Source organism: Mytilus edulis, chromosome 6 (genome assembly GCF_963676685.1).
Source record: "Mytilus edulis chromosome 6, xbMytEdul2.2, whole genome shotgun sequence".
In the NCBI taxonomy this organism is placed as follows: domain Eukaryota; kingdom Metazoa; phylum Mollusca; class Bivalvia; order Mytilida; family Mytilidae; genus Mytilus; species Mytilus edulis.
The window spans coordinates 55,137,320-55,153,133 of record NC_092349.1 but is presented as its reverse complement, the minus strand read 5'-3'; the positions used below and the strand labels follow the sequence as shown (position 1 = coordinate 55,153,133).

The window sequence follows — 15,814 nt, the reverse complement described above, 5'->3', positions numbered from 1 at the left end:
TTACTGATATTTAGCATATTCAATGCCATGCCTAGCTATGCTACAAAGGTAGAGCCTAGAGGGGAAAATATCTCCGTAACACCTGCTAACAATAGTTTATTTGAACTTTGTGACATACCGGATACCCACAATATTACTCATTGTAAGAAGTCTAAGGTATCTGTGAAAAGTTGCACAGTAGATGTCTTTGGAACAATTATGAATGTTTTAAATCTCAAAGTATGGACAGGCAGCAATAGTTAAGTTGAGATATGTGACATTCTTTGGAAATAGCTACCCTACTACTATTTACAGTTTGTATTAATAAAAAAAATAAGGTCAAATGTCAAATTGTTGTCATAATAAAATCATCTTCAACTTTTTCACCTTGTCATTGTGATGAAATTCTTTTTTCATATCGACCTGTTCACGACACATTGTTTTGTATCTTTTTACGTCGACGTATGCTTTGCAGCACGATCTATCAACACACTACAACTAGACGATTTATTTTAATCATGAGCCGTTTGAACAATAAACACCATAAATGCGATCATTGTTCGTCATCCCTGGCAATACGTTGTACCTTATCATAATCGTACTGAATAAAAAGCAGCCAAATGTTAAAATATAATTAAATAGAAAGTTTACTTCCTTAAAACAGTTTTAGATGAAATAATTGTCCAGAATTTCCACAGTTCGTTTTATTTGTACAAATGAGAAAAAAGACAACTATCTACAAGTTCCTATTGATAAATTATAAATGATTTATGAACGAAATAGTAATTCAATTGTTGTGTATCGAATGTACTAGGCTCGTTTTTTTAAAATAAATACTTCTTCATAATACAAGTAGATGGGGAGTCTTAATTAAAACCCATATATATGTTTTTTAATTTTTAATAATTAGCTAAAATGTAGTTTATTTCATTTTTTCAAATAAATATATTAAACGTATGGGTTATAGGGCTTCTTTTTAATGTACAGGTTGTGCAAAATTGTATGCATTTATGCTGAGTATGCATGATAATAATAATGTGATAGAAAAATCAACCACAGAATTTAAAGATTGAATCTGGGAAGATAGCTCTTTTCTTGTGCTTTCAGAAAATAGAAATAAAAATTGGGGTCACTGGACTCGTTTTCTTGCTACAAAAAAGTAGGTAAATCCATAACTCATTCCTTTATAAAAGTAACTTTATCTGAACAATCTCCATTTAAATGGCAAAGTAGAAAAGAAAATAAATCAATCAAAACGTATTCTGTATTTGAAAGAAACAGTCGTAAATAAGTTACTAGTTTATAGAACACGTCGTAATTTTCTTCATCCTGTTCATTGAAAAGTTTTACAAATTTAAAATGAATTACATTCTTCTCTCGCAATTTGCCATTTTATTGAAATTCGTGACCAGTTGTTTCCTGCTATTTTACAATCCAAGATGGCGGATGACCTTAACAAATAGAGGTTAAATACTAGTTATAACTAAAAGTCTTTATACGTTATCTTCGTTCGCAGTTGAAATGTTCTTTAATAACTTTTTGTGTAGTTGTCATTGTTAGACAACGCAATAAAATTATTTGGGACGATCTCTTTTCATAAGATCTCTTTTCATAAAAGATCTCTTTAAATTTGTTGTATTACTTTTGTCTTATTGTATACGTCAAGGTCTAACACATTTTTAATTTAAAAATTGTTTGTGTCATTCAGTTTTTTTTCTTAATTTGCATCAATTTGAAATTTTCCAGAAGAACGTGATTTAAAGATATATGAGAGATTTTAGTAAGAACAAATTGTACTTGAATTGTCTTCAATACTTTTAAGTAAGTACACATCATGTTTTGTATGTTATTATCTTAAAATTTAACCGATTTTCTAGCGATTCGATATCTCCACTAAGAGTACAGATTTTATTTGATTGGTTTCCTAGCCATTGTATTATGCAGTAACAGTATACAAAGCGAACAAAAGGGACACAATATTCCCACCGATTAATTATCTATCTCAATGGAATCAAGGGCTCAAAATTCTCAGAAATAAGTTCCACGTTCTTTTTACAACAAAATTGGGGAGGGCAACACAATCTACATGTTTTGCTTTTATAAATACATTTAATATCCATCATAGTGCGTTTAACGTGTTTAATCAAATGATTTTTAATATGACAAAAATGCAAAAAGTTTATTTTGAAAATAAATTCTGCTTAATAAGAAACATATGATCATAATGATAAATATACCAGTTTAAAATATATCAATTCAAGTTTACTTGTTAGTTCAATAGTACAAGGTTTACACTATTTAGAAATTGTCGAAGTCTAAAAAAAATATAAATAATAGAAAGGTCTATTTGAGATTCTCAGAAAATTTGAATGAAAGATATAAACCTGAGAGCTAGTTTCCCTAGAATAAGCTGTAATTGATTCTTTTAAGTAGGTTCATATTTTGTTTTTATCTCTATTAACATTTCCAAATTCATTTGATACTCTATCGACTTACTGGCAATTATTTTCACTAGCCCTATATGTACAGCCCCTCTGACCATGTTATTACGGAGGATCTAAACATAATTCAACATGAACATCTCCGAACGGTGATTTCGCATGTTCCATGATCCTATATATGTTCAGAGAAACCCAAAACATCAATTTGAACCATAACTTTAAAATACTTATAGATTCCATTAAGGACTACGAAAGAGCATGGACTAAATGGGAACACGTTGAAATGGACACATTGTCAGAATGTCTTTCGTTTTTGGTAATGTGCTTTGTCTATATGACTTTTTGTTTTTTATTTGTTGACGTATTTGTTTGTTCTTAAAGTGATTATGATAGTAACACAATGTTGACTGCTGTACCTCTATTATTGATATTTTTACCTTTTATGTTTGTTTGTTTTGTTCACACATTGTTGTCAATATAATGGAATTTATATGCGACTGTCATACAAGTTAGAAGTTATGCTAGCTATAAAAACAGGTTTAATTCACATGTTCTATATATGAAAATGCATGCACCCAGTCAGGAAGATGACAGTTGTTATCCATTCGTTTGATGTGTTTTGAGCTTTTGATTTTGCCAATTGATTATGGACTTTAATTTTTGAATTTTCCTCGGAGTTTGACATTGTTGTTATTTTATAATTACTTTTAAAAATCAGGTCTCTAATAAACATGATAAGACGTCGAATTTATGAGTATAAAACTGTGTGAATGATTGAACAAAGTTCGTTTTCAGAGACAAACTATCTGTGAAATGTCTATCATCTCTTTACGATAAACTTGTTTTTGTTACTGCGGACAAAGTTTCAAATAATATTGTCTTTGTATGTAAATCGTACTACTGCGACTGTCTTGTAAAATAATTAGAAAAAGGTGACAAATGTTGGTCGAATTTACATCAAATGAGAACCCACTCTTGTTTGCGAGATAAGAGTTTTCACATAGAGTAAAACTTTAGACTATATACTGAGTAATACTAACACAATCTACATGTTTTGCTTTTATAAATACATTTAATATCCATCATAGTGCGTTTAACGTGTTTAATCAAATGATTTTTAATATGACAAAAATGCAAAAAGTTTATTTTGAAAATAAATTCTGCTTAATAAGAAACATATGATCATAATGATAAATATACCAGTTTAAAATATATCAATTCAAGTTTACTTGTTAGTTCAATAGTACAAGGTTTACACTATTTAGAAATTGTCGAAGTCTAAAAAAAATATAAATAATAGAAAGGTCTATTTGAGATTCTCAGAAAATTTGAATGAAAGATATAAACCTGAGAGCTAGTTTCCCTAGAATAAGCTGTAATTGATTCTTTTAAGTAGGTTCATATTTTGTTTTTATCTCTATTAACATTTCCAAATTCATTTGATACTCTATCGACTTACTGGCAATTATTTTCACTAGCCCTATATGTACAGCCCCTCTGACCATGTTATTACGGAGGATCTAAACATAATTCAACATGAACATCTCCGAACGGTGATTTCGCATGTTCCATGATCCTATATATGTTCAGAGAAACCCAAAACATCAATTTGAACCATAACTTTAAAATACTTATAGATTCCATTAAGGACTACGAAAGAGCATGGACTAAATGGGAACACGTTGAAATGGACACATTGTCAGAATGTCTTTCGTTTTTGGTAATGTGCTTTGTCTATATGACTTTTTGTTTTTTATTTGTTGACGTATTTGTTTGTTCTTAAAGTGATTATGATAGTAACACAATGTTGACTGCTGTACCTCTATTATTGATATTTTTACCTTTTATGTTTGTTTGTTTTGTTCACACATTGTTGTCAATATAATGGAATTTATATGCGACTGTCATACAAGTTAGAAGTTATGCTAGCTATAAAAACAGGTTTAATTCACATGTTCTATATATGAAAATGCATGCACCCAGTCAGGAAGATGACAGTTGTTATCCATTCGTTTGATGTGTTTTGAGCTTTTGATTTTGCCAATTGATTATGGACTTTAATTTTTGAATTTTCCTCGGAGTTTGACATTGTTGTTATTTTATAATTACTTTTAAAAATCAGGTCTCTAATAAACATGATAAGACGTCGAATTTATGAGTATAAAACTGTGTGAATGATTGAACAAAGTTCGTTTTCAGAGACAAACTATCTGTGAAATGTCTATCATCTCTTTACGATAAACTTGTTTTTGTTACTGCGGACAAAGTTTCAAATAATATTGTCTTTGTATGTAAATCGTACTACTGCGACTGTCTTGTAAAATAATTAGAAAAAGGTGACAAATGTTGGTCGAATTTACATCAAATGAGAACCCACTCTTGTTTGCGAGATAAGAGTTTTCACATAGAGTAAAACTTTAGACTATATACTGAGTAATACTAACACAACCAACACTACGGGTGATCTCAAGTGCTCCTGAGGTGCTCAAATTGGTACACATTCCCATTCAATAATTAGGCAATCGATATAAAAGGACATGATCGAGGTAATGACTACTCCATATGTGCAATAGGATCTGCTCAACCTCTTTAAAACCCGAGATGACTCCCGGGTTCGTGTTGCCCAATATGTGATTATCAGATTTGTAGTTTTATGCCCCATTTATGGGTATTATGTTTTCTGGTCTGTGCGTCCGTTCATTCGTTCGTTCGTCCGTTCGTCCGTCTGTCCCGCTTTAGGTTAAAGTTTTTAGTCCAGGTTAAAGATTTAGTCGAGGTAGTTTTTGATGAAGTTGAAGTCCAATCAACTTGCAACTTAGTACACATGTTTCCTATGATATGATCTTTCTAATTTTAATGCCAAATTAGAGATTTCCCCCCATTTTTACGGTTCACTAAACGTAGAAAAAGATAGTGCGGATGGGGCATCCGTGTACTGGGGACACATTCTTGTTGTATCTTATTATACAATTAGGAAAGTATGGGTCTAGGAAGTGCATTTAAAAAAAACGTACGTTTACATTGTATCTGTAGCTCTCACTTGTTAATTTTTAAATGAGAAAAAAAAAACCAATAATATCAAAAGACGTCTACATGAAACAAGTTAATTCATTATAGAGATAGTTAAAGTGTTTAAGAATTACCGGTAACCTAATAAGGTGATCCGATATGATCAAATTTTATGTTTTATTTTCCTTTCACAGACATTTATTCAGGGCCCTCACAACTGTAAGCGATAATCTTAGTTGCACGAGTCTGTAAGATATCGTATGCAGTTTGGTGATATGCATTATATGTGACGACAAGGAATATCTAGGTAAAGCTACCGGTCGAAGGTACTTACCTTTTGCAAACTAAAACCCAAAACTCTTGAAATAAATGGATGAAAATGCATTATATTTTAACCTGTGGCAGTAAATATTTTTTTTCTAATGATAAGCATGTATTTCCTTGCAGAGTAAAAAGAAGAAAATGATTGTCTATCGATTACTAAGACAAGATGAAAACTACACACATGGACTTTCAGCGAAAAATCCTGCATCTACTGTATCTGTTTTTGATCATGTGCTTAAAGGAAGTAGGGGAACCCCGTCAACATATATCTCAACATGTGCAGATCTAAATGCATTAAACAAAAATTATGCTCCCAATGCAAAGAATCCTGGAAATGTAGTGGTGATAAATACAAATAGGCTTCCGTTTATTGATTTAAGGGAACAGGACCAAAGGAATCTGCATATACCTAACTTCAAATATCTAGATTTAAAAAAGATAAACAAGATTGAGAAATTTAATAACTATGCAACGAAATTCCAAGAAGTTCTTTTGGAAGGTTTCATTCCAGCAAGCTATATACAACTTGTATAATAATTATATTTATCTGCAGTTTTCAAACTTTCAAAAGTTACTTTTTACATGAATTACTGTACCCGTTTTTAGATAAATCGTTAACGATAAAACATCTATGAGTGTAAAGATATACATATATTGGAGCATATATTACAACATGCCTTATGATTGCTTCTCGGTCACCATTAGCTAGTCGAAGTGTGCTCCACAATTGACACGAATAATTCATCACTAAAATGCAGATAGCATGGACAATGCAAAAAAATATGTAATATTCAAAATTCAAAATAACTACCAAATATCAGCCTACCTGACTTAAAATAGCAGGATAACAACATGACACCATTATACTTTCTACTTATTAATGAGTGTTTGACGTTGTGACAATCATTGTATTAAAAACTTTATCTTATTATTCTGCTTCTGCGTCTTTGTCAATATTGTAGGATTTGATACTGATCATTCGTTTTTTTCTACACAAGTCAGAATTTATGACATAATTATGTGTTTCAATAGTGCCATAGTCAGTATGTCCATATATTTGAAAGAATCTGTTTATATTCTCATTCAATATGTTAATCGTTTATTCATGTTATTGTGTATTATTCATAAAAAAAGTTTTGCAACACTTCCATTGAGATTAATGGGGTCATACTTTAAGAATGCTCTGAATTTTTTTTTTTAATATTGACCTCTTCCGTCAAAATTTTGCAAAATATGTAGCTGTCTGAAATTTGACCAACATACATGTAACTGATGTACTTTTGAATACACAACTGATTGTAGAATAAGAAAACCATGAAGTTCAAAGATAAAACGTGATTTTGTTATTGTACTTTATTTTTGTGTCATGGAGGTATACATAGCACAAGTGTTTTGCAACATTTGGGTCTTTCAAAATTGACGTATCGTGGGTATTGATAGCCCCATTTAGTTTCTTAATTGATATTTGTATCAACGACCTCACAGCTTTAATCCATTTGGAAAGAGTATCTTCATCTTCTTTATCGCCGCGTTTAGCCCATTGCCTGGCATAATCCTCGACTGAATCCATCAGTATTTTGAAGTTGTATTTCCAATTGATGGATTTAGGCTCACGATATTTCGGACCTTTGGATAACAAATTTCTCAGGGAAGTGTTATTGACAATGTTGAGATATCCGGTAATAACATGGCCAGCCGGATTACATGTGAATTGGAAACTGGCACAGGCGCAATCAGGAGGTTTAGACTTGAAGTCGTCAATGTTGAGATCCTGCTCTAGTTGTGATATTGTTAAAAATGACCCCAGATATAAAAATCAGACAACACAAAAATTTGAAGTGAGTTTACCTAATTTGCATGATAAATAATCTACTCTTAGACTAATGAATTTTAATGGTATATTTATGATTTTTTTCATTTTTGAACAAAATAGGATAATATTACCAGATATTACTCTAGATGGTCATGAATCCATTAACGTTGTAAACGGTATCTATAGCATGGAACGCCATCGCTGTCTTACATGGCATGTGCTATTATATGCTGTGGATATTTCATTATATGATGGTGCTTTTTTATTATTATGTGATGGTTTCGTATTATACGATGGTGCTTTTTTATTATGTGATGGTGCATTTGTATTATATGATGATGCTTTTTTTATTAGATGGTGGTGCTTTTTCATTATGTTATGGTGCTTTTTTATTATATGGTGGTGCTTTTTTTATTATATGATTGAATTCACACCCTGTAAATTTATACAAGTAAGCAATGTTTTAAGTCTTGATCGACTTTTGATGTCAAAGTTGGTAACAGTGACTTACTTTTTACACATTCAATAAAGAATCACCCAAGGAACATACAATAAAAATTTGAACATTGTTCTTTTAGAAGAAAAAAACGTGACAGAAGTTGACCAACAATTTCTAAACTACCCCCTTCAATTCCCCAAGGGTAGGAAATAGACAAAAATGGACCAACTCCATTTCAAAGAATGTTTTACAAGGAATTGAAACAGAATGCATATCTCTCTGTAAAAGTAGGTCACAATGACCTACTTTTCACATATTCAATAAAGCATCATGCTTGCAAAATATGAATTTTGTGGCTTCAGCAGTTACGAAAGATAACATAGGACATCGATTGACGACAGAACCCATGACGACTTTTAAAATCATCGGGAAATAAGTTGACTAAGCCGTAAGTATCAAAAACTGAATCTATTTTAAAAGAGTAAAATCCATTTTATTCCTTTGTATAACCTTTTTCAATGTTTACCATAAATTGAATGAAGATTTTATAAAGAAACACACTTTTTTTACAACATCTCATGTTTTTATTCTTATAATTGATAAAATTTACATTTATTGTTTGGGAATTTCCCAAAATATATGAAAGTTTCAAAATATTTGTAGTAAAGATGTATGTGACAACTAATTATTCGGGAAATGTCCCGAAATCATTCTCAAAATTATTATTTATTACATATATGTTGTATGTTGGCAGAGCATTTTAACAAACAGATTTGAAACACATTTCGGGAAATATCCCGACCAAAAATAAAACCAAGTACAACATGTATAACACAGATGTTTTCAAATATTTCGTGATTTATCCCGAAAAATCAAATGTATATGCTAGACCTCATGACTAATAATTTCTTTAAAGGTATCCGACCCATAATAGACCACGTGACTAAAATTAGTCGAAGTCTACCGAGGTGGATCTTATCTTTTCACCTCGGTATTTTCCGGCGATTTCAATAATATTATTTTTCACATTTAAAAAATTTGACAAATACAAATATTCTTTCAGTTTCCATTTTAAATTGATTAATTTAGTTATAGTATCTAATTTTAAGTCCGAATATGTGTTTTGAAAGTAACATAATAATCATATCCAATGTAAAAGTAAAAACACAAAAATACTCCGAGGAAAATTCAAAAGGCAAAATCAAAAGTCCAAACACATCAAACGAATGGATAACAACTGTCATATTCCTGACTTGGTACAGGCATTTTCTAATGTAGAAAATGGTGGATTGAACCTGGTTTTATAGCTTGATAAACCTCTCACTTTTGTGACAATAACACAAAATGGCCGACTCGGTCGTCTGTCGCGACAAACGGGGGAGGTTTTCAAAGATACTACAAGAAACAAGTGAACCTGAAGGTACAGAAAACATTGAAATTGACCACAATTATGGTGTGGGACACTAATGTATAGCCGGAGCAACAGGCTGGGCAGTTTGCTGCCCCAGATTTGACAAACTTTTGGGGAGTACACAGAATGAAAGATAAATACCAGTACCTCTTGGCATTCGGGGAGAAGATTGGTGGAATGGGGAACACTGCTGGACCATCTTAAATTTTGTTCGAGGTGTTATAACGGCCCTCTTATATTAAGCCACCAGACTATAAAAGGAGAAATGAAATGTGGACTGGGTGGCTATTTTTATATCTAGTGCACATCGTGCCAGGAATTGAACAGGGTTCCATATGGATCAACCCACAAAGAAAAGCCAAGTTCCAAGGACATGCCAAGTTTCTGTGTTAATACTAAGCTTGGGGCAGGTAAGAAACAATCTAGTATGCCTTTCAGTATTTATTTATTATTAATTATTATTTGTATCCTATCCTTCATTCCGATTCATCATTTAGCATTGAACATGTACTGTACTACATGTATTGGTATCTGGTATGTTCACCCTGATTACATACTTCCCGTAGGTTGGTACGTCCTAGTTTTTTCCACCCTGAGTTCGTTCTTATATAGTTATTAGTTGCAGCCATACATATGATGCAAATATTCTGCGATTTTTCAACCAACTTTGAACCTGACCAATGCATATTTTGCAATTGAACAACAATGCCCAAAAAAAAAATAGGCGAATGGATCAAGGGCGAATGTGTAACAGGGCGAACAGACCCAGATTTATATCTATCAATTTCCGGCTTTTCATTAAACAGAAAAATGGTTGGTTTTCCTTCAATTCCATCTCTATGATTTCCCCTGAATTCCATTTTATTGTCATAATTTCAAGACAGGATTATGGGATAAAACAAAAACATGTAAGTTTTAGTTCAAACACAGGTACCCCATTCATGTATTTTAAGAGGGATTAAGTGGGTCCAGATCCAAAAAATCCTGGGCTTTTAAACACAAGTAAGAGAAATCCTGAGGTCTTGAGATAAAAAAAATTCAATCTGGTCTATAATCCCAAAATAAAAACATTCTACATCATACCAATTTGAGCTTAAAAACACCAGATAAAAGCCTCCCTCTTTTCATCAAGACATTGGATGAGAAATCAGAGAATGTTTTATTCATGAGCAGATTGCCAAAAATAGGACTGAATTATAGTATTTATCGTGTGTATAAGCCAAAATCATTTTCAAGATCTCTTTTACTTAAGTTTTTATATGAAAAATTGTTTTACTCCTACAATAGAAACTTATTCAATGTAGTTACATGTACTAAGTAAGAATTATATGAGAGATATTTATCCTTTTTTTAAAGCATTATTCTTGAGACACCATTTTTTATTATTTTCTTACAAATGGTAATATTTGCTTACATGTAGGAAATCTTGCATGATATTTTGGGAAATAAAAGATGTTAGACTCCACAGCATTTTTTTAATATACATGTAGAAAAAGCAAGATGAACGGACAATATTTTTATTTAAAACATTTACAGAGGAATATGATCAGCATATATTAACTCAAATTGATTTTGCTGAGAAAAGCTTTTGTCAGAAATGTCTGCACTTAAATTAAACATACATGTACAAGTGTTGTTATAATGTACAATGATGTATAATGTTTTACTTTTTTCAGCAATGATTGATGCCTTAGGTGGTCCTCAGAGGGTAAACAATGTACTGTCCACTTTGAACCTGCCACCTATTTCACATAAGAATTTAAAAGTTATGGAAAGGAGAGCAGGGGAAATGATAGAAGGTTTTGCCAATTTAAGTATGGATCAAAGATGCAGAGAGGCATTTGAAGCTGAAAAGAGGTTAGTTTTCATGTATACATGTTTTTTTGAGACTTATGATCATGTATGCAGAAAGCATACAAAAATAAGAGTTTTTTTTTTATTTTAAAGAAAGTGTTTGTACAAATGCATGGCCTAATTAACACAAATTAAGAACATGTTAAACACCTTTTTATTGAAGTTCTAAAGTGATAAGTCATAGTACTATTCCTCATAAACAGACATTTTCAATAAAATAAACAACAGTTTGGGGGGGGGGGGGTGATTTTTGTGTGTGATTGTTATTAGGAATCATCAAAATTGTATTATAGAATACTTCATAGCCATATATGGGGAAGGGGGTAGGACCTTTATCGGGAATCCAGGATCTGGTGTTTTTAAGCTCGTGATTTCAGGATTGACCTAATTGTTGGGATCCATGAATTCTTTATTCGAATTTAGGGATGTCTGGATTTCAATTTATTTAAAATCGGGAACTCTTTATTTCGAGTTTCTAAGCCCAGGATTTTGGAATGAGGACCCCTCCTATCCCCCCCTCATATATATGAGCCAGTCCATGCGAAAAGGTACAAAAAGTCCTTTTGGTAAACTTTACAGGACACGTTATCAAAGTTTGTCATAGTATTTTTGAAAAACGATTTAATACGAAAAAAAATTACATTAATGTAAACATTCATAAGATTGTCAATTCTATCCCGAATTTGTCAACTAAAACCGAAAAAGACGTAGAAATATCTGAATTTCTGGTTTTGAGCAAGTGTAAAATCATTTGTTCCCCGGACTAATGCTATACCGACCAGAAACTATAAAAAATTATGACACTACGGAGACAAAAGTCAATAATTTCCGTCAGTTCTACAGGTTTAAAGAAAGAAAGACAACATTAAAACATGAGGGAAAATGCAAAAACTATGACATCTTGTGTTTTAGAAATTGAAATTTAAGTTAAGTTAAGTTAAGTTATTTAATATTATAAAGTTAAGTTAAGTTAAGTTATTTAATATTATAAAGTTAAGTTAAGTTAAGTTATTTAATATTATATAAATCAACCTTAGTTGCACGGGATTCGAACCGTTGCCCGGTTTGATTGCATTGATATCCGCATCGTAAGCGAGAGCCTTATCCCCACTGCTACCAGGTTTAACGTTATCAATAGGCAAATCAAGCCATTTAAACTGTATTTTGAAAATGATTGAAATATATGAAATAATTCACTAAAAATCTTGATAAAACTAGGGGGGGGGGTCTCAACACTCGCAGGTGCGTGTAGCTCACAGCTTGATGATATGAGGGAAAGTAAATGTGTTTTATAAATCACAAGTCTATTACCAATAATTATGCACACTTTTTAGAATTTCGTAAATTTTTCGTTTTTGTACCTTTTCGCATGGACTGGCTCATATAGAATATATTTTATGGTTTAAATAGATTTTCATAACATATCTATTTCATTGTTATTTTTGTTTTAATCGCAATATTTGCAAAAAGTTGTGTAAGCTTAAAAATTGGTTAAGAAATTGATATAATTTTATTGCTGTTTGATCTTGGTTCAATTGATGTGAATTTCATTAATAGAAATTGTGTATTGAATATTTTACAGCAATGCTGCAGAGGATGAAATTGGAACTGAGAATATGCTGGAGACTAATACTGATAGTCATACTGACATGACAGATACTAATACTGATAGTCATACTGACACGACAGATACTAATACTGATAGTCATACTGACATGACAGATACTAATACTGATAGTCATACTGACATGACAGATACTAATTCAAATAATATGTATAAATTACACTGATTTTTTAATTACACAATGTTTATATAAGAATGGATATGGTAAAACTACATTGTAAACTGACACAAAATCCAGAATTTACATAAAATTAGTATTTATCTAAGCATAGGAAAAAATAAAAAAGAATATAGCAGGTAGGGTTGCCAATGTGACAACTCTCCACAAGAGGCCAATTGACAAAAAAATTAACAACGTTAGGGGACTGTACAGCCTTCAACAATGAGGAAAGCCCCTACCGCATAGTCAGCTATAAAATTCCCAAAATGACAATGTAAAACAATTCAAACAAGAAAACTGACGTCTCATTTATGTACAAAATAATAAAAACCAATATGTAACCCATAAACTAACGACAACCACCGATTAACAGGCCCCCGACTTGGAACAGGCACATACATACAGAATGTGTGGGTTAAACAATGCTTTTGGTGCTGTTTTTCATCTCCAATGATGTACTTTTGGATGATCATGATGGATAAGAAGGGGTATGGTGAACCAAATCACGAGACAAAACAGAAAACTGAAGCAAATAAAAAGTGCCTCTTTTGTTGTTTATCTTGAAAATTACAGTGCAATCTCCAAAACAGCCAAATAATGTTGTTTTTAATACTGCCTTGTCAACAAAGCGTTTTAGGGATGTCATGTTAGACAGAGAAATCATTTCCACCATTTTTTAGTTCCCCTGGCCGGCGAAAAACAGTCTATTTTTTAACTATAGATTTTTTGACTATTTAACATTGTTTAAGTCGAAAACAATTTTTTCTTTCAATTTTAGCATTACATATAGTGGCAGCTGAGGGTGAAACAAACAAAAACTAGAAGCAAACCACCAGCTGTATGATTTATTCCACTGAAATATTGACATGTTGATTGCTGTTCTTTAGTGTGTATCTTTTTTTTTGTTTGCTTTTTTTCAACAGAAATGAATCTGTGCCAGCTGTTAATTTTTCTGGAATGACTGTTTGTGCTGACCATGGATGGCAGAAAAGGGGATTTGATAGTTTAACTGGTAATGTATATTTAATTATCTTAAAATTATAAAATTTTGACAGACATTGACAGAGAGAGATTTAGTCATGCTACCGTCCATCATTCCATTTTGTACATACTTACTACTTAGCTCTTACAAAATCTTGAAGTCTATTGATTGTCAAGGTCTTAAAGTGCATAACTGTGGTAAACAATATAGATATTGGCTACCATGAATTATCTGTTAAATCATCTAATAGAGATCTTTTTATTTGAAACTATTAGGCCAATTTTAATCAATTCCTTCACATCTAATTTCTATTTTTCTTCGATATAAAATAGCGATTAGTTATATGTCTGTAGGTCATACATTTTTGATGAGCAAGCGTGAGTATGGTAATAAAGTTATCAAAACAATTGTTTAGCATTGTACGTGTGGAACATGCAAATGGTGGAAGAGAAATAGGCCAGGTAGAAAACCAAGACCACACAGATGTGTGTGGAATCACAGAGGGTCAGCCAGATTGATGGAAAGCCAAGCAGGAATGCAGACTGTCAAAGAGTTACTGGAACAAGGAACCCCTGTAAAGACTATCAAGGGAGATGGGGATAACACATTGATAGCAAGGCTAAAATCTGAACTTAATTTAACAGTTACTAAAAAATTTGACAAAAATCATACCATCAAAAATATTGTTGCCAGATTATATGATCTACAAAAAAGTAACAAGAATTTGAAAATTAGCAGCTTGGTCATAAGACATTTGACAAAATCCATCTAATATGTTTTTGCCAAAAATCAAGATCAACCAGATGACATGAAAAATAACCTGGAAGCATTAATTCCACATCAATTTGGGGATCATAACCTATGTCAACCCAGGTTCTGTGGCTACAAAAGGAAACCTAGTGTGAAATACCTTCATAGAAGCTTACCATACAAGGCTCCACTATCAGATCCTGTTTTACGAGAAAAACTGCAAAACCTTTTTGAGCCAGTCATTTCGAAGGCAGCTTCTTATGCAGATTTAGGGTCTAGCCAGGCATGTGAGCATGCAAATAGAGCAGCTTCCTTGCATGCTCCAAAACATCTGCACTATGGAGAGATTGAAAGCTTGGATTTTCGAGTAAAAGCCTCTGCTGCCTGTATTAATGAAGGAAGAAACTACTTGTTCGAGGTTAATCAAAATGAAACTTTTATGTTATTTTTTTCTGTTTTTCTGTCTTGCATGTAATTTCTGTGCATGTTGTCATTTCAAAGGTTGATTTCAAGAATTTGTTTTGAATGTAGTGACTATTTCCATTGGAAATCCAATTACAATTCATTATTTAGGTAACATATTTCTGCAATTGGACAATAGAATTCATCTGTAGAATTTAACATGCATCATCAGTCACATTTTTTTTAAATACTGGTGTTAATATAAATGACAAACTTAATTTATTATTAAAATGCATTACTATTTAGCAAAACAAAATATGTGTTGAAGATCAAAATTATAAATTATGGTATCTGCATTCTTCTGCTTCCATTTTTATCCTGTTTTTTTTGTATTTTGACTAATGGAGAAAACAAATTATTGAATTAAATTTGATTATTGAAGATTGAGCCTCCCCAAAGAAAGTCTAAAGTCTTTAAAGATGTAATTATACAATACCAAAATATTTGACAAATGAACATCTTTTTTGTAATTACAGACATTCAAAAGACATGGACTTTTTCCTGGAGTTTCACAGTCCCTTACAATTCCAAGAAAGACCATGAAAGAAAAAAAAGGCAAAAGAAAT

At 31.8% G+C, this 15,814-nt stretch overlaps 1 pseudogene; it reads left to right on the top strand.

The window, feature by feature from the left end:
* The first annotated feature begins 9,554 nt into the window (after positions 1 to 9,554).
* On the top strand, positions 9,555 to 15,299 carry LOC139527909 (uncharacterized; annotated as a pseudogene).
* Positions 15,300 to 15,814: the final 515 nt, after the last annotated feature.